The sequence below is a fragment of the Manis pentadactyla genome, chromosome 3, assembly GCF_030020395.1.
Source record: "Manis pentadactyla isolate mManPen7 chromosome 3, mManPen7.hap1, whole genome shotgun sequence".
Lineage (NCBI taxonomy): Eukaryota > Metazoa > Chordata > Mammalia > Pholidota > Manidae > Manis > Manis pentadactyla.
Genome location: NC_080021.1, coordinates 114,669,098 through 114,688,330, shown reverse-complemented (window position 1 = coordinate 114,688,330; position 19,233 = coordinate 114,669,098). Strand labels below are relative to the sequence as shown.

Here is a 19,233-nt window from a genome sequence, read left to right as displayed (position 1 = left end):
GGAGTATAAGAACAAAGAAAAACTGATTAAAAAAACAGCAACACAATCACAGAACCCAAGAATGGACTAGTAGTTACCAAAGGGAAAGGGACTGGGGATGATGGGTGGGAAGGGAGGGATAAGGGTGGGAAAAAAGAAAGGGGGCATTATGATTAGCATGTATAGTGTTGTGGGGGGTATGGGGAGGGCTGTACAATACAGAGAAGATAGCATCTTGCTACGCTGATGGGAAGTGACTGTAGTGGGGTGTGGGGGGGGGACTTGGTGAGGGGGGGAGCCTGGTAAACATAGTGTTCTTCATGTAACTGTAGATTAATGATAGCAAACAAAATTAAATTAAAAAAAAAGTAAGCAGATGAAAGTCCAGTCTCTGCCCTCATTCCAGTGTGGGGGCTCTAAAGGGCCCCTCCCTTGCTGTCCCACTCCCATGGGCCCCTGGAGGTGGGGGCCAGGGAGCGCTGGGACCCCTTTGAATGTCTCTTTGCCATCCTGGCTGTGCTGAGTTGGAGGATCCAGAGAGCAGGGAGGTGTGGGTGAAGGGTGGGAAGGGATGGTTCAGCCCCAGCTGCTCAGCATTGAGGTAGAAAGAAGACAGCCTGAAACCTATAGTCAACTAGGCCCAGGTTTGAACCCTAGGCCTGGCTACCAATTTGTTTTGTGAACTTGGTCAAGGTTCTTACTCTTGCTGGGCCTCAGTTAAAGCAAAGGGCTTGAACTTCAACAGTGATTCCAGTTCATGGTTCCTTAGAAGGGCTAGGAGCGGCCAAGCAGGGTGTGGGACAGGGGAGGCCCCCCCAAAAAAAATCATGCTTTGTGTTCACTACTATTATTATTATTGATTCATTTATTTCTCTAGGAACCTAAGAGATAATAAATATGACTGTTATCATCTTTCTAGGATGTATGGGTGATGAGGGTAGGGAATTTTTCCTGTTTTATTCATTGTCTATCTCCTGAACCTGAAATGTACAGGGCACATAGGAAATATTCAATAAATATCTGTTTAATGAATGTCCAGATTCCAGTTTTGCAAGTGAAGACACTAGGGCTTGGAGCAGTGGAATAACGTGGCCCCAGTCATTGAGCATGTAAGTCATCAAGTCCTGGTTGATGTGGCTCCAGAGCTGAAGACTGAACTTCATCTATTGTCTCCTGGTCATTTTATAATACTTGGAAAAGCAATCTTTCCCAAGCTTAGGACTTGTATTTAGGGAAAACAAAGCCTAGTTTTGGTTGGGTCTTCAAAAAATGTTTAAACTTATTTTTTATATTGAGGTATAGTTGACATATGACATATTAGTTTCAGGTGTACAGACAGCATAATGATTCAATACTTGATTTTATTGTGAAATGATCACCACATTAAGTCTAATTAATACCTGTTACCATATATAGTTACCAAACTTTTTTTTCCTGTGATGAGAACTTTTAAGATTTATTCTCTCAGCAACTTTCCAACATGCAATACAATATTTTAACTATAGCTGCCATGCTGTATGTTACATTGGCTGGGACTTCTTAATGGAGACATGGAGGCAGAAGGAGATGTTCAGATGATGTGCAGAACTGAGTAACCCCAATTTCACCAAGTCTTATCAATAATGTGACAAAAATAAAGTTATGTTAACATATGAGTGTTCATAGCTTGTCCCCTCTTACATCTGCTAAATGGTATTTGTTTTCCTCAGCTTAGTTCCTTTTATTGTACAGAATTGCTTTTATGGTACAGAATTTGGCTTTAGAGAAAATGGCAAAGGGGCATAAAGGGTGTACTCCAGAAGGGACTGAGTTTTATGCATGGGAGAGGACGAAGAGTAGAAACTGAAGGAAAGAGAGTGGTGAGGAGAGACAAGATCCACAGGACTGGGCATCAGGGAGACTGGAGGGTGACAGAGGAAGAGAGAGGTTTCGGGTCTGGTCTCCATGTTTATGTAGAATATATGTTAGGGGTGGGGAGAGAGGATTTTTTAGTTTTGTTTTACAAAACTTTTTGCCTCCTCCCCTCCCCCTCCACCAAATTGTAAACATTTCTTTTAGGGAAATAGTAAAAAGGTAATCCTAATCCTCTGAACTAACGGTTAGTGTAATACTACTTCAGGATAGAGATGACAGGACATTCCGGCTTCTGTGTGGGTAGTAATACCCCACTGACTTCTTTTAATGTTAGGTCTCCACTGGTATCTCTCTCCTGCCCCTACTTCTCACCAGGGTCAACTGCCTGCTAAGTTGCTCCCAAGTCCTGGAAGGCAGGTTCCTTACACAAGATGGAAGCCCAGACTTTCCCCTGGCTCTGTGATTCATTTTGTCACATGACCCTGAGTGGCACAAAAATACAACTGGTGTCTCTCCAACTTTCTCAGAGGAGCAGATTTTATCTTCTGTGAGTGTCTACACAACTAACATATACACCTGTCTACAAAAACAAGAAACGCATAATGCAGTCTAAATAAATCCTTTAAAAAATTATTCTATAAAGAAAACCTACTCTGAAGGGTTCTGAGGGACAAGTAAGGGTTTTGACTTTGATAGGAGGTAGACAAGTTTGATTTCCAGCTCTGCCAGTTACTAATCAGCTGGATATGGGCAAATAAGATAATTGCATTAGCCTCAGTTTTCTCATCTGTAAGACAGGGAAAATGACAAACACTCATGATGTTTATTGTGAGGACTGAATGACATAATATAGGTAAGATACTTAATCGGTACTTGTAATTACTGTTATTTAGTATGAAGCAATTTCGATGTTTGGAGCAAAAACATGAAAAGAACTTTTCTCATCTGGTGTCAATTTTTGTATCTATAATTAACCCTGTTCTGGTTTTCCAGAACAGTCTGCCCCAAAGATATATTCTGGTCTCTATCTTTTGCAGGGTAGAAAACTGCTTCCATATTTGAAAGGTCAGCTTTTCTTTCTGGTTCCTACCTGCACTGTTAAGGTCTCAGACCTCCAGATGCAGGTTTTAGGCTGGGCTAGAGCTCCAGGAGTGCTGAACTTCTGTGTCTCCGGTGGGGAAGAGAATTCTCAGAGTACAATGTCTCAGAATGGGCATCCTCCCGGCATGCTTAACTCAGGGAGCACTCTGACTTCCCCTGGGATGTCACTGCACTCCAGTTACAGTGAAGGGGCTGAGTCTCATCTGGGGCTATTCCTGGGGCCTTCCTTTGCAACAAACCATTGCAAAACAAACAACCAGCCATAGAAACTACATTTAAAAAAATTGAAAGTGGAGAAATATGTGGTTCAAAATAGAAATTAAATGATTATTTTAAATTAGTGAAAAAAATACAACTACACATCAACAATAATGAAGCAAAGATTTGGGACCCAGTCTGAATAATTAAGTGTATGTCAGGTAAAATGGGTATGAAAGGTGTAAATGATTTCAGTATGGCCACCTCCTACAATCCGTAGGTAACTGGTTGGTAACTTCAATAGTTTTTTTTTTCTCAGTAAGCTTATTGTAAGTGTCCTCTTTCTCATTAGTATTGTAAATAAGTAAATAAATTTCCATTATTTTATTTTGAGTTTTTTTTTCCCCCTCTACCACATTAATTTTCCTAAAATGCCTTCTTCCTCACAAGTCAAAAATCTTTAGCAACTCCTGTTGGCTTTAGGATCTGGCCCAAATTTCTCAGCCTGGCAAGCTAGGTTATTCCACTGTTGTCCAACCCTTCCCTACAGAAATCTTTTATTCCAGCTGATATCCTCATTTTCCTCCAAATATACAGCTCATTGCTGCCTCAAAGATTTGATTAATGCTGAACTCTAAAAGGAAGGCTCTTCTCTGAGATACCTTCTCAGTCTATATATTTCCCTTCTTCAACTTGTTTCTTTTCCTTCAATTCATGTTGATCTCTCAAACTTTTCTTCTCCAGTGACACTGATGCCTTACACAGAAGCATCAGGTGGGTGACTAGTGGATGTAAATAAAGGACTTTCCATAATATCTTAAACAGAGGAACTTCCCTTCCTGAGGCAATGACAGGCACCAGAAGAATGATTTGGATGCATACAATATTTGCTTTTATGAATGGCATTTTCAATTTTCAATATTTAAATACCCCCTCTGAATGTGTCCTAAGTTTATTTCACTGTTTTCAATGTAACTCATAATACAGTTAACTTAAGATATACAATCTCAATCTGAGATCAATACAGCAAGCAAATATTTTTTCTTAATCTCTCCCATCTATTTTTTTTATTTGCAAGCAAATAATTTTGAAGGAAAAAAAATGTCTTTGAAATGGATTTATAAAGCTTCATCACATTACACTTAGAAATTGGTTATTCAGTTAATCAATAGAAGTCATCAACTCCTTCTTGTGACAAAGTTGTGGAAGCGCACAGTTGGTCTACAGATAGTGTATGATATTTAGGTCTGACTTCACTTAAGCAAGGCTGGAAAAAACCACTCCGCCTTCCTGCACGGAAATTTAGGACTATGTATCTGAGAGGCCTGTCCCAAGAATAATCCTATGGCCTTTCAACAGAACCAATTTGATCTGGCGAGCCATGTACTTTTTGAAGTAGGGAAGGAGGAACCAAGCTTCCAAGGAGACGTCATGATCTGTCAGGCGCTGTGTCCTGACAAGCTTTGATGTGTCCTCTCACTTAATGATAGACATCCCCACATAGGAGTGTTGTTAACCCCACTGTTACAGTTAAGAAAATTGCAATGACAGGATCACTCCAAGACTCGGATTCTTTATTTAAATCCAAGGTAAACAAAATCATGGTTATTTGCACAGTTGGAACGCTCACTCTGTTGGGAAAATTAGATACAATGAGCCGTGAAAGGAAGCTCAAGCTTGCCAAGGCTCTGAAAAGATGACAGGTGCTCTGACAGTGGCATCTAGAGTGACAGCATATGGTTATGCACTTTGTACAGAGTACACGGGGCAACCCTGGTCACATCGTAGGTATCACACATTTGTTTATTTTGACAAATTTCCGGCAGGTGTCAGTGAAGTGTCTTGTTCTAACAAAAGCAGCATATTATGACAATTTTTCAAGAAATGGAAGTGCAGTGTCTTGAGAAAGGTATCTTTTCCTAATTTGACTTTATCAGCTAAGCCTCTTCAATTACATTACATCTCTGGCTCGCAGCTCTCCCCCTTTTGTGAAAATGTACCCATGTCTACCTACACACAGACATGGGTACAGCTACCATGATTCCACCACCAAACCCTGGGCAGAACGACTAGATCCAGGCTTTGACTCCTCCCCAGGTGGAAGCAATGGACTTTTCTCCTTGAGAAATTTGAAATGTGGAACTGAGAGATGCAGCGCCTGAGAGATGACAGAGTTGAGTCACACAGAAGGCAGTGCTGTAGGGGAAAGATGCTGCCATTGAGCCTTGGGTGTCCAAACCTTCCACTGATCCCTAGAGATACTTCAGTCTCCTTAATACATTGTACACACACACATACACACACACACACTCTCTCTCTCTCTCTCTCTCTTTCTCTTTTAAAAATAAGCTTTATTTTTTAGAAAACTTTCCGATTTATAAAAAAAAGTATGATGATAACACAGAGTTCCCATATGCTCTGTACCAATTTCCCCCGATTATGAATATCTTAGTGCGGTACATTTGTTACAATTAATGAACCAATACCTGTACATTGCTATTAACTGAAGTTCATATTTATTTTAGTCAGATTTCCTTAATTTTTACATGATGTTCTTCCGCTGTTCCAGGATTCCATTTAAGCTACCATATTAGATTTACGTGTTGTGTCTCCTTAACCTACTCTTGGCTGTGATAATCTCAGAGGTGTCTTGTTTTTGAAGACCTTGACAGTTTGGAGGAGTACTGGTCAAGTATTTTGTAGAATATTCCTCTATTGGGATTTGTCAGATGTTTTTCTCATGATAAGATTGGGGTTATGGGGTTTGGGAGGAAGACCATACCTACTTATCAACAGGAGTTATGACTGTTGGTGTTGGCCTTGACCACCTGGCTGGGGGAGTGTTCGTCGGGCTTCCCCAGTGTAGGGTTACCTCCTCCTTTCAGACCCCACTCTTTGGAAGGAAGTCACTCTGCACAGCCCACACTTAAGTACTTGAGGGGGGAGCATCTACATAAATTATTTGGAATTCTTGGAAACCTTATTTCTCAAAAATTATTTGAAGATTTGTCTTTTCTCCCCACAACACATATTTTTAACTTATATTTATATGAAACAGTTTGGGTAGCTTTCAACAACAAAAAGCCCTTAAAAAATCATCCATTTCAGGAGAAGCGAACTCAAATACTTCTGGATGGGTAGTGGGGAGAATGAGTGAAGCAGGTTGGATGTGATACATGGCAGATGTCAAAGCACATGGCATCTTCACAGGGGGCACAGCTCTCTGCTCCTGGCAATTGTTGCCACCTGGAGATGTAGGTCAGCTTTGCCATATATACCTTTTTGAAAAAAATAGAAACTGGTAATTTTGGATTCTATATGAAATCTCCTATTTTAAAATGTTGGCAACTAACCCAAATTTCTACAAATTTTGTGCTCACCCAACGTAACTTCAGTTTGTGACTTCTGGGTAGATTAATAACTACATGTATTATTAATATGAAAACAGCCTCAGAAAGGTAAATGAGATGTCCACAGTCACACCACTACCTTTTGTGTCTGAACTGGGATTGACATTCAAGGCTCTAACATTATTGCATAGTCCTTTTATCTGAAGATTCTTCAACAATTTGTTAGCTTTCTCAGAATCATCTGTACTTTGTTCTAGATTCACTGACTTTAATGAAATATATGGAAATATTTGGAAGCTGGAACTCTTATAATAACACCTCTTTCATCAAGCCTATTCCAATTAAGTGATATCATTAATCCTATTCATGTGCTATTGGCTTTATTTTCCTTTGTTCCTTGCTAGAGTTCATGCTTCTCTTGTTTGTGTAATCACTTGTTACACTGGAGATGAACAGGGGCTCAGGCAAATGCCCACATTGGCAGTAATGGTTGCAAATGCAGAAATCAGAATTCTGTAATCTCCTAGAGGCTATGAATTTTGCCTTAAACATGTTTGTATTCTTTTCCCCAATCCAGTACCCACCACAATGCCTGGCACACAGTAGGTGCTCAACAATGTTTGTTGAATAAATGACAGTCATTAATGACTTAAGTAAGATGAAGTATCAGCAAATGATAATATTGATGGCAACTAAGACAAACCAGATAGTGCGGAAATGAAAATATTTGGCATTTGTTAATGAGAACTAGGGAATCTAAACATCACAGAAGCTCTTAAAGAGGTTATATAATCCAGTTGTTTACAGAGCATAATTTGAAATTTAAATTATGACTATCATCCACCATTCTTCTCTGTGGGGACATTAACCTCTAGTCAATTCTTCACCAGTATTATTCATATCTTGCATTCTTAAATTTATTAGTATCTAGTGTATCTCTATATATCCTCTTGATGACATGGTTTCATTTTTTTAAATCTTAGAATTTAAACTCATATGTATCAGAGACTTAAGTGCTTTTGCTTCCTGCTCATATACCAGAGAATGGGAGTTTTTAGCTCAAGGTATAGTCATGAGGAAGTTAATACATAGAGGCAGTGAAACAAAAAAGTCTGGTCTCCTAAAGTACTGTTGCTGGCCTTGCCCAGGAACCCTGGGAACACCCGTGGTGTGTACACATCCTCACACTGTTCCTCCTGCTGTAGCTTGAGTGGCTAGTTTGCTACAGCTTCTCCACATGTTTAATTTTCTATGCATAATGAGGAGTTACTCATTAAAGTGGTGAGATGAGAAAGTTTTTGCTTCCCAGGTCAGCACTAATTAATGCGTGTGTGTAGCAGCCGTTTCATGGGGAATGTAAGTAGTCCAAGAGTGATTTTGCTTGCACTACTCCCTGGTGAGCTCTGCAAGGTAAGTACAAAGATGCCTGAGATTAATTAAATGGAAATTCTGAATTACTCATTTTAGTGTATATGCATTTTTTTCTCAACTTTTCTATCCGTGCCCTGCTTTCTGAATGTAAAGTGCTTATTCCAAACTCAAGTATTACAAAGTAGAGATGGTCTTTGTTCTTTGGGTCTGTTCCTGCACAAAGAGAGTGGCTAACTAATGACAAGACTAATTTTTTGGTACTATTGTAACCGTCTTCTAATCATGGCAGAAAGATTTCTGATCTTTTTAAAAAAATGCTAAGTGTAATTGAAAAATGATTTTTTTGATCCTAACTTCAAATGCCACAGATATGAAGAGTGTTTTAAAACTACTCCAAACTCCTTTGAACTGACAGCTTTCCAGACACAGGCAAGTGGGAGAGTGGGGCTTACTTGGTGTAGTATGAAAACCTTGAAGCGTTTCATGTCTGTATCTATATCCATGTTTACATCTATTTCAATCAGATGGGCATACATTACAGTGCACATCTGGTTTGAATATCTGAAGGCTTGATCACAAGGAGGATGAGGCTCCTCAGGATGGTATACCGCATATAAGCAATCATCTGCCTCTTCGATGGGTTCCATCATTCCAGAGGGTTTTGATTTACTGTAACATGTATGGTGATATACTATGCTAAGACCCACATACAAGTTTATGCAAAGGGATTAATGGGTCCAATGGTAATCAAGGTGTGGACCCCCCTCATATCAAGCTGTCACTCCTCACCCGTTCTGTTCAGAATTACTGGACAGCCATTTACACATAAGTCCTTGAGGAGGCAGCCAATTGCTAATTGCATCAGAAGCCAATATTGAATAGTTGAAAATAGACAAAATCAATAGAATAGGCCACAGTTGTTGCTAATAGTTTAGATATATGTTTCTTCCACAGGTAGAATTGGTGGATAAAACTTTCCCATTTTAGAATGTGTTCCAAATTAATCCATTCAGCAAATGTTCACTAGGCACTTAACTGTGTGTCAGGCTGGTGATGTCCCTGGGGATACCACGGTGATTAAGTCGAAGTCTCTCCCTTCATGGGGACAGTTTCTTTTGTTTCAATTATAAGCAACACCAAGCTGATATTTTTAGCTAAGAGAAAAAATATTCCCCTAAACATATAGTTTTAGAATTCTGATAAAGGGCCTTTCAGGTTAGGGAGAGCTAAAGCAGTTTCCTAAGTTCCTCTCCAACAGACCCAAAGGTACTCTATCTTACTAACAGGATCATTGCTGTAATGAGTTAAGTATGTGTTTTTGCTCGGAGTATACTGGGACACATTTTCAGACTATCATTTAGGATTTCATTTATTACATGGGTTCCTTAAAAAATGTGTTAGGTACTGAGGTTACTGTCCTGCATAGAGCTTTACCGTATTCTCAGGAAAAAAGAGAGAAGTGAATTTGTCCTATTATTTGTTTGGCGTTTCTTCTTCTTACTTAAAGTTCACGTTTACTTTAACATTCCTTTCCTTTTTCAGGTTTGTTTTTTGTCAATCTCCTTTTTTTTGGCCCACATTCTTTTTTTAAAAATTTTTTAAATTTTGGTATCATTAATCTACAATTACATGAGGAACATTATGTTTACCAGACTTCCCCATCAAGTGCCCCCCACATACCCCACCAGTCACAGTCCGTCAGCGTAGTAAGATGCTATAGAATACTTGTCTTCTCTGTGTTGTACAGCCTTCCCCGTGCGCCCCCTCCCCCATTATGTCTTTTTGCCCACATTCTTAATGAATTTGTTAGGGGAAGTACTTCATTGCAAATAAGACTATTTCAGAACCTCATGGGAATGATAACATGAACGACAGACAGTAAGACAGCCAAAAAGGTAAGGGGGTGTGTGGTCCCCAGGTGAGGTATGCTTTACCTCTGGGTAGGATAACAGGGGCCTGGCTGATGTGGTCTGAGAGCTCAGATTACTATGGGTCAGGTATCAGTACAACTCCCTCCTCCTCAGCTTGCAGTTTTCAAAGTCCAAGTCACATCTTTAAGTGTGGTCACATTTTTTTATTTCTTAAAATTCCCTGCATTAGCCAAATTTTCTAATTTATATGTTCTAAATTTCTTTCTGTAGCTTAGTTTTTTTGGTAAAAGGTTTATTTATTCTCTATTCTAAAAATTTTTTTTTGGATTCTAAATTCTTCCTGTCAGGGAGTTCTCCTATTAACTGTTTACAGTGGAGTGCATTCTACACTATGTGTTGGGTAAACAGTAGTTACTCAAAGAAGGATATTTGGGCGCCTCGGCGTTATTAGAAACGTTCTTAGAGGGGGGCTGACACCAGTTCATATTTTTGGACGGCCCTCAGATGTTGTGTACATTACTGTATTTTCTTCTATTGTGTAATGAGTCCTTTCACTATCCCCAAAGTTTGCCTTCACCGTTCTCTTCAATTTTTTTCCAAAATCTAAAAGCAATCCATTCCTTTTAGGAACACAAAAAGGTAATTATAATAAAAAAAAACCCTCACGTATAATTTTGCCAGGAATGAAAGCACTTTATGCCTTTTCTTTGCATATGACTAGTTGCCTCTGAATCTTATGCAGCACTTAAAAAATACCCACCAAACCTCTCTAAATTCGAGCGATGTTAAAGATTAGGTGTTATTCATCAAGTTCATACGGCAATCAAAGAATCGCACTGGGGGAAACAAGCTCGCATCTGGCCAAAGAAACTGGGTATCCCGGCCTCTCTTCAGGGAGTTTTCGTGTCCGCGAACCCAGCCACCTCTGCAGCTACCCAAAGACGAAGCGGGCGGGGGCGGAGCTTCCGATGATTGAAGGTAGAGCGAGAGGAGCTACGGAGTTGTCGCCTATCAGGGCTCTGCTCTGTTTTCCCTTTCCGACCAATGAGGGAGCTCTGCTGGCGAGGCGCTCCGCAAGTCGGAGATGCCTGCCCCTATCAGCAGGCGCCTTTTACAAGACGTACGCTGCGCCCACGCCCTGTCCCTCTCCGCCCCCTCCTCCGTGACCCCGCCCCCCCGAGGGAGGGGGCCAGGCGGTTACTCGCTGCGCTGGAGGGGAGCGGGGGCCGGGCTCCTGCTTGGCTCGTGTGTTACGCGCCCGCCGAGTCGGTGCCGAGGCCGCTGGCTCCTGATTGTCCTTTGCGGCGGTCGCGGTGGCTGCTTTCTTGCCTCCGGTCCCGGGGCTGCGGGGCTACAGTGGTCGCGCCTCCCGTGGGACACGGCTTCCCAGAGCAGGTAATGCAGCGCCCGTCGGAGCGCCAGCGCGGCGCGGGTGGTGGGGTCTACTCCGGGCTGCTCCTGCCGCCGGTGCCGGGGCCCACCGGGCTGCGTCACCCGGAGCCCGTGCGGGCCTCTAGGCGCCTCCGCCCAATGTCCGCGGCACCTTGCGGGGAGGTGGGGGCGGGGTCGGAGGGGGAGGGGCAGGGCCGCGGCGCGCGGGACCCCTTGGGATCCCTTCGGACTCGGGGTGAAGCGGCTGGGCCCAGCGAAGGGCGGGAGGACGTGCAGGTGGAGGGGAGACTGCGGGTTTGAGTCACAGCCAGGCTCCCGACGGTAAAGGTCCTACTTACTGATAAGTAGCGATAAGCTTAGTGGCTTTTTTAAAAATTTAAACCGAAAGGTGTTTCTACTTGGGTATTGTTTGTTAACTACCCATTTTCTGGGGACCGGCTTCGCAGTGCGATTTACGCATTGACATTATTATTTTTAACGCGAGCTTGCTAGGGGACTTATTCTTAAGTGACAAGTAGATCCAGCTGTGTGACTCACCTTTGGGCTGCAGTGGGAACCGGTGCCGTAGGAACGAGGGGGAGGAGTGTTGAGAAATGCCTGCGCAGGTTTGGAAGGATCGTGGGTGTGGGACCTTGATTCTGTCGCGGATGGGATTAGAATTGTGATTTTTTTCTTTTTCTATTTTTTTTAAACATTAGCATCCAAATAAAAAAAAGTCTCTCCCAAAACAGGTTTTAGGATTGCACCTGCTACTCATGAAGAGAAGTCCTAGGCTATTATTTACATGATTTGGTTTATTTGTAGAAAAGCACATTGAATTGTTTAATCTTTTCTTTGACGTGCTTCAGAGCCTTTTTTCGTGAATCGGTTGTGCACGAGTGAAATGGTGAAGGTCACTGGGTTTCAGCAGTGAGGGCACAGTGAGAACTCTTGGAGCGGTGTTCTTACTCTCCTGCCAGGTTCTCTCTAGCTCTGCAGACGGTACAGGTTCCCCCCGCTGTCCGCCAGTAGAGCAAGCCTCTGAAACCTTTATAAGCCGAAATGGCATACAGCAAAGATGCAGTTACCACTGATTCATTAAGGAAAAATTTTGAGCGCTCCCAGATCCCAAAAATCACTTCTCTCAGGCTTTTCTGAGACCCTAGAACGCCTCTTGTTAATGGATGCACAAAGTAAATTGAGATGAAGTACATGTGCTTACAGACACCGTTAAAGCTCTGGCAGCTTGATGATACTCCGGTAGAAGGAGCACGGTGGTTCCGCTCCCTGCTCCGGCTCACACTGCCTGTGTAAGGGCTGGCTTCAAAACTAACGCTGAACGCAAATTTTCACTTTTCGCCTTTTTTCGTAAAACCGAAAATCCTCTTCAGATTCGCGAAAGCAAGCTTCTACTAACGTAGTTCCTTTCTTATACGCGAAGTGGCGTAATGTGAACTTTAAAAAATGGGGAGATACCTGTATTCCATTTAGCTCTTTTAATTGAGAAGCTCAGAGCACTACCTCAGTTTTAGTATCCGCCTACTCTCCAGAGGTAGAGCCTATCATGCCCATTTTACAAGTACATAAACTGAGAGCCCTAGAGATGAAAGAATTCTGTCCCAGGTCACTTGACTGCTTTATTTTACACTGGAAAGGACAATCTAGTAAGTTACCCACCATCAAGCAAGCTTTTGCATAACGATTTGGTCACGTGGCACACAAGTCACAGTTGGAGATGGTTATTTACAAGTTGGATACTGTCTCTTAGTTTCCCTCCTCCTCCCACCCTAGGTTGCTAAGGTAGTTTGAGTTGCTAGAAAGTTAATTTTTCACACAGGCAAAACAAACAAATCCTAGTGATGCTATGTGAAAATCTCTACATTTTTGAAGGGGGTTCCAAATTAGGGAGCCTTATTTATGTTTGTATCTGTAACTTAGTGTAATAGAAAGGGATTGTAATGAGTTTTGGTCATGACTTAGGACTTTGTTTTGGTAAACTTCAATATCAATTGAGTAGAATTGAAAATTTGAAAATCATTTAATTAGAATAACAAACAAAGGAGACAGTGGACATCGGGCTTAGATGGATAGTTGGGAGGAACCTGGAATGCTGTCAAGTCCTGGGGAACGTCAGAGAATTGTCAGGTTATAAGCTTACTGGGAACTTGGAAATGTCTTATGAATTACTGAATGTAACTGTTCTAATGAAGGAATCCCTTGTTTTCACTGCAGATGTGTTGCATGTAACATGTACATTTTCACATAATTCTTGTAGGATAGGAGGCATCCTTTACCCAAGCTGTTTCTATTCATTTATTTGTCTTGTATTAATGCTTTTACTTAATTTTTACTCTCCTGTCAACATTTCTAGCACCCAAGGAAAGATTTTCATAAAGAAATCTTTATCATCTGAAAACGAGTCATCTCTTCTGATGGAACACAGCCTCCTTACAGTTTGGGAAATTGGAGATTTAGGCTGTTGGTAAAGTAATTGTATTTTTACCTGGGGTTTCGTCCCTTAAAAAAGAAAATTATGGTATTACATGACTTCCACTAGATGGCGCACAGGGTGCTGCTAATTTGGTATTTCAGATTTTTTTTTTTCTTACAAGCATTTCACTGACAAAAATGCAAATGTGCGGCAACTGTTTCCCTTGTAATTGCAACTCAGAATTGCAATGAGTGATTTAAGTCAGTTTTATTAAATGCGATTATTTGGAAGGATACAGCAGCTTAAAGTGAAGGAAATTGTTAGTAATTTTAGCAAGAGCTTCTACTAAAAAGCTCTTTAGATCCCAGATCAGAGTATGGATTCATCGGTCCTTATTTATGTACACTGACTTTTTGATTTTTAATGGCTTGTGGTTTTTGTTTAAATCTTGTGTGAACTATGACTGATCTGTTTGAGCACAGTTTTGTTTTCCTTTCCTCAACCACCAATTCTTTAAAAGAAGTGGTAGAATAAAGTGGGTACAGTAGCAATATTATTCTGTACCTACCATGAGCAGATACTTAAATGATAAAAACTTTTTTTCAAGGCATGTAAAACAGTTTTTTTCTTGAATGCTTACTTAAACCTTTCTATTCTTTTAGAGAGCATTATTATCAGCTTGCCTCACTTATGGAAGGCAGGGGAGCATTCTACATTTGAGGAGATAAGAAAATGTAGTGGTTGTGTTGACAAAAAGCAGTTCCTGTGTTAGGTATGGAACTGGCAGTGTTTGTGGTGAGCAAGGACTAGTTAGAATGATTGTATTTTTCAAGAGAAAAACACTGGCTTTGTAAAAGGCAGGATAAGAACTTAAATGGGAAGGTCTTCAGGTGGTTGGTGTGTGTTTATTTCAGCTCCACCGAACTCTGTGGCAAGGAGAGCTTTGGTAATTTGCTTCTTGGAACCAGAGCTGGTTCTTGGGGATTTGATGGTGATTTGGGAGGGGAAAAATAAATAGATGCTATTCCTTCTAGGAAGGTGGCTCCTGGCAATGCTGCCAGCCCTTGGGTGAGTGGAGGCGTGGAAAAGTGGGTGGTTGTGAGTAGACAGGCAGATAAGGAAGCTGCCTCTGGGTGGGCTCCCAGAGCTCCCTGTACCTGTGCTGACTTTAGCATCCTAAGCTAGGTTGATAGCTATCTTGTGGTGCAAACATGGGCTAGACTACTAACTCTTCAGTCTTCAAATTTATGTTTTTAATTTTTAAAATAAGTAGACTCCTGAACGTTATAAAATTTATGAATTGAGCTTGCAAATGAATAGCTTCAAAGAGTTAACTTGGCATGTGGTAGGCTCTCAAATTTTAATAGGTGCTTGACATACTCCTGATACTCTGTTTTGTGCTCCCTTTAAAAAAAGACTTTGTTAGAAATAAGCAAATTTGAATACACATGGAACTCTGTTGCTCAAACTGAGGATATAAGTAGGGGCAGGAAAGAAGCCACCTGGTCTAAATAGTGCTTTGAAAAGAGAAGGGTCAGTAAGCCAGGGCAGTTTTTAGATAAGGGCAGAGATAACTTCACCTGCTCTAGTGTATATGGTGAAAGCATCTTACTCAATCATGATAAAAACATGTTCTTTGAAAGATGGGGGCCTATTTTTATTGAAAACAGCTTTAATCTTGAGAGTCAAGTATTTCTGAAGGTCATAACTTTTTTTTTTGGCAATTGGAAGTTCGTTGAAGCAATGTTTTGTAAAAATCTGGAGTTGAGCCAGGGATAAAAAGGTATGGACCAAGATTTATCAAGCTTCTACTGTGCTATTCAAAACAGCTGTCTTCTTCCTAATATGGCTTCTGACTGAACTTCTGAAGATTCTGTTTGATCCTTTGCTCTTCTGCTTGGAATTTATCTTGGTTCCCAGGAAGACCTGTCAGAGTAGACTTTTTAAAAAGATGGTCTTATCAGGGTACAGATAAGCATTTTGACTAGTTTGGGAGAGGAGTTGCAGTGCTGTGGGCCATAAGTAAGTGAAGTAACATGATTTTGATTTATTTAGAGTCATTTAAAACTAGGATCAAATTTCACATTTCGAAATTTTCAAAATGGGGATCATTTCACACTTAATGTACATCCGTTGACTATGAAAACTTTATTAGAATAGTGTTTCTCAAACTTAAGCATCACCTGGAGGGCTTGTTAAAACTTAGGTTGCTACACTCCATTCCCACTGTTTCTGGTTTAAGTACTTCTGGAGATGGGTCCTGAGAATTTGCTTTTCTAGCAAATTCCAAGGTAATGGTGCTGCTGCTCACACTTCGACAAAGACTGAGGAGTTCCATGGGGAATATGAGTGTCGTTTTTAAGAACACAGGCTTTGACGTTTGAAAGATCTGGATTTGAACCCCTGCTTTGCCACTGACTAGTTTTTTGACTTCAGGCAAGTTTTTTACCTTTCTTTTCATATCTAAAGGGGATATGGTTATTTTATTGTTACAAGTATTAAACAAGTTCTAATGTGACTAAAAGCTTGTAGAATAGTGCCTGGCAGGTTACAAGCATGTAATAAATGTTGGTGTTTAATCATAAAAAACAGTCGGTGCATGAAATAAGTAGAATCCTGAGTCTTATAAAAAGTTGAGGTATGCTTAAGGACAGAAACTTTTACGTTTATCCTCATTCTCCAGCACTGTGCTGTGAAAAAAATATATGAGTACTCAATTTCTTGTTAATGAATGAAGGAGAAGTTTGTGGACCCCAGTAATTTTTCAGAACCATGTTTTAGAGACATGGACTATTCATATTGGTGGTGTCGTTTATGTCTTTTTCCCCTAAAGTGGTTGAATGCTCTGGTCAAAATATGTTAGATTCTCACAATAAACATTGTAGTCTACACTTTATGTAACAGGAGTCTTAAAGGTTGTTCCTGGTGGTTCACTTACAGGAAGTCCCTGAAAGAGCAGGCTAACCTGTCATCCCGTGACTTTGAGTTGATGACTCTGAATGCAGTTCTTGGACAGTCTCCCTCCAGTTTGCCCAGTTAGTTTTCTCTCTGGGGATCTCTGCAAGCCCACCTCTGTCTGGCAGTCCTCCAAAAGTCAGTCCCCCTGCCTTCCCATTTATTTCCCTGTGTGGCAGTTGTCACACTCATCATGACTTTATTTGCTCACTTTTACTGTTTCTTTCACTAGAATGTAACTCTGTGAGGGCAGGGACCTGATCTTTGCTCCTGTGTCCCCAACATGGGCCCAGAACCTCGTAGATGGGACTTAATGCATATGGGTTAGGTGACTCCCTCCTGTGCACTCGCCTCCCAAATCAGGTGTGCAGATTTGAGTTAACACCCGGTTCATGGTGACTATCATTGTTGGTACATGCAGAGCCTCTCATTTTATTTTATTGCCTCTTTTCTCTGCATCTCCTCTCTCCATTCTTGTTCCCTGTTCCTGCCCTAGGACCCTCTCTAGAGTATGCACTTAATTTCATTAAGTACTGCCAGGTTATTATCTGGAAAGGCTGTTATAGTTTACACTCTTCTCGAGCTGTTCTCCACATTCTTGGTGGCACTTGATATTTTCTGACCTTTTAATTTTTTTCCAGTCTGATGGAACAGATGGAGCAGTCTGGGCACAAAGTAATGTGTTGACTGTTGTGATGTGTGATTCTTTGATTACTAATGCAGTTGAGTATCCTGTCATATAATTATTAGCTCTTGGGTTTCCTCTTTTGTTAATTGGCTTTTATATATTCTTTGCCTCTCTTTCTACTAGATTTTATCTTCCTCCCGACTTTTCTGCCCTAATTTACATTTTTTGGGTATATTCCAGATATTAAATCTCTTGTTGGATTTTAAGTGATACAAATATCTTCCCAGTTTTTTTTTTTACCTTCTTGTCAAGTGTTGTCTTTGAAGTGCATTATTGAACAGAACCTTTGGTTTTATTATCTTTAGATTCATCCATTGTTTTCACATTCCAGGTCATGTTTAGGAAATACTTCTCCATTTAGTTAACAAAGTATATTTCTAAAGTTTATATCTTCCTGTTGTAATTTCCCAGTGGTTTTTGTTTTTATTTCCATTTTCATTACTACAACAATTTTATAGATAGTTGGACATCTAGAAATAATGATTCCCACCTGTGTCTTTTTCAAAACTATTTAGGTGCGTGGTTTTCAACCCTGGCTTTACATTAGAATTAATGAGGTAGCTTTTAAAAAGATATGCCTCTGCGCTCCTCTCCAGGGTCTCCACACTTTCTAAGTGTGTAACCTTTTAACTTTAAACTCCCTCTTTTCAACCTCTCAGGGCGCTCCTCTGAGGTCGCCCACACTTTCCAAGTGTGTAAGAGTGCAACCTTTTAATCTTAAACTCTTTCTCTCCAACCTTTCAGGGCGCTCCTCTCTCTCTGAGGTCGCCTGCACTTCTTTCTCTCTAACTTTAAATAAAACTTTTATTCTGCTTTCACTACTGTGTCTCTGCCCTTCAATTCTTTGTTGTGGTGGGGACAAGAACCGAGGAAAATACACAAGGCATCTCCCCCAACATATTTGGTGCTGTGCTTCCGATGGATTTCCATCCCTGTTAAGCCGAACTCACCTCTTCCGCCAACAGATGTGGTGCTGTGCAACTCGCATGGATTTCCAACCCTTGGTAAGCCGCATTTGTCTCGCCCCCTGGCTGGAGGCACTCTCTCCACTCACTATCTACCTCTTCTCTGGGAATCCTTCCCTTCCTTCTCTTTCTCTCATGGACCAAAAACAGCCACACTGTGGGCACGGGTCGAGCAGTAAAGGCCATAGGGTGCTTGCCAGAAGACTCCTGTGGCAGGATAAGTTAGTCGTGGACCGGGGAAGATTGCATTAGGCACCCCGCCGACCGCAAGACAATGTCTACGCAACGGAGGTCCACTGTGAAAGCAGCCACTTCCAATCCCGCGGCAAGTCCCCATGCAAGGCTTAATATGTCCATGCAGAGACTTCCTTTTCTGTGTTCTCAGATTTCTCCAACTCGCTGCATTTCTTTTCTTCCCTCCTCCAAGCTTTTTGTGTTATCTGCTGGTCAACTAATTGGGGCAAACCCCAAGGACCCCCATTTCATGATCTCTTGGCCATGAGATGTCCACCAAACCCACCTGGAGGCAGCACCCTGTTGTGCCTGCCTTGCGGGGAACCCCTCCCTAGGAGGCAGGTCATGATTGGGTCCTAGGGAATGTCACCCAGAGCAGCCAGGAGATTTCTCCCTTTACTCTCCTCTTCTCCAGTGGCTCCCTGCAGGAGCTAAGAGCCTTCTCACTTGCCTTAATTCTATGACCCTTTGTCCCTTTTGCACTAAGTGCTTTCCATAGTCATGTCTGCTTTATTTTCCATTTAGAGGGAAACAGACTTTTACTCTGAAGGGATCTGCAGGTCTGACTTAACACTGACCTCCCATTTAGGACTCACCTCTCTGGCTTAGCCTGCAGCCTGCAGAAGCGCCATAGCCTAGGGTCAAAACCTCTTTTTCAGCACAGCAGGTTTTTTTTTCCCTCACTGCTGCCTGCCTCAGCCCAGGCAACCAGGAGATGATCTTTCCTAACTACTTTGGTAGCCTCCCCAGGAACCTTGACCTCCTACGGTCCCCTGAGGAGGCTCTCAGATCTCCAGGAGGCTGGCCTGGCCAGAACACTTCTTTATGCCTTTTGCTGACTCTAAAAGCTCAGTTAAGAGCTGCA

The 19,233-nt window shown here is 41.5% G+C and overlaps 1 protein-coding gene across 5 annotated transcripts in view; it reads left to right on the top strand.

The window, feature by feature from the left end:
• Positions 1–10,881: 10,881 nt before the first annotated feature.
• MPP7 (MAGUK p55 scaffold protein 7) overlaps positions 10,882–19,233 on the top strand; it is a 253,490-nt gene continuing 245,138 nt past the window's right edge. For 2 of the 5 annotated variants that reach the window (XM_057498334.1, XM_057498336.1), the window contains exon 1: positions 10,882–11,119. The gene's annotated coding sequence lies outside the window, so the exon portion shown is untranslated. Of the gene's footprint in view, positions 11,120–13,466; positions 13,578–19,233 lie in introns of all 5 variants that reach the window. The other 3 variants (XM_057498333.1, XM_057498337.1, XM_036912279.2) reach the window with 3 other exon arrangements.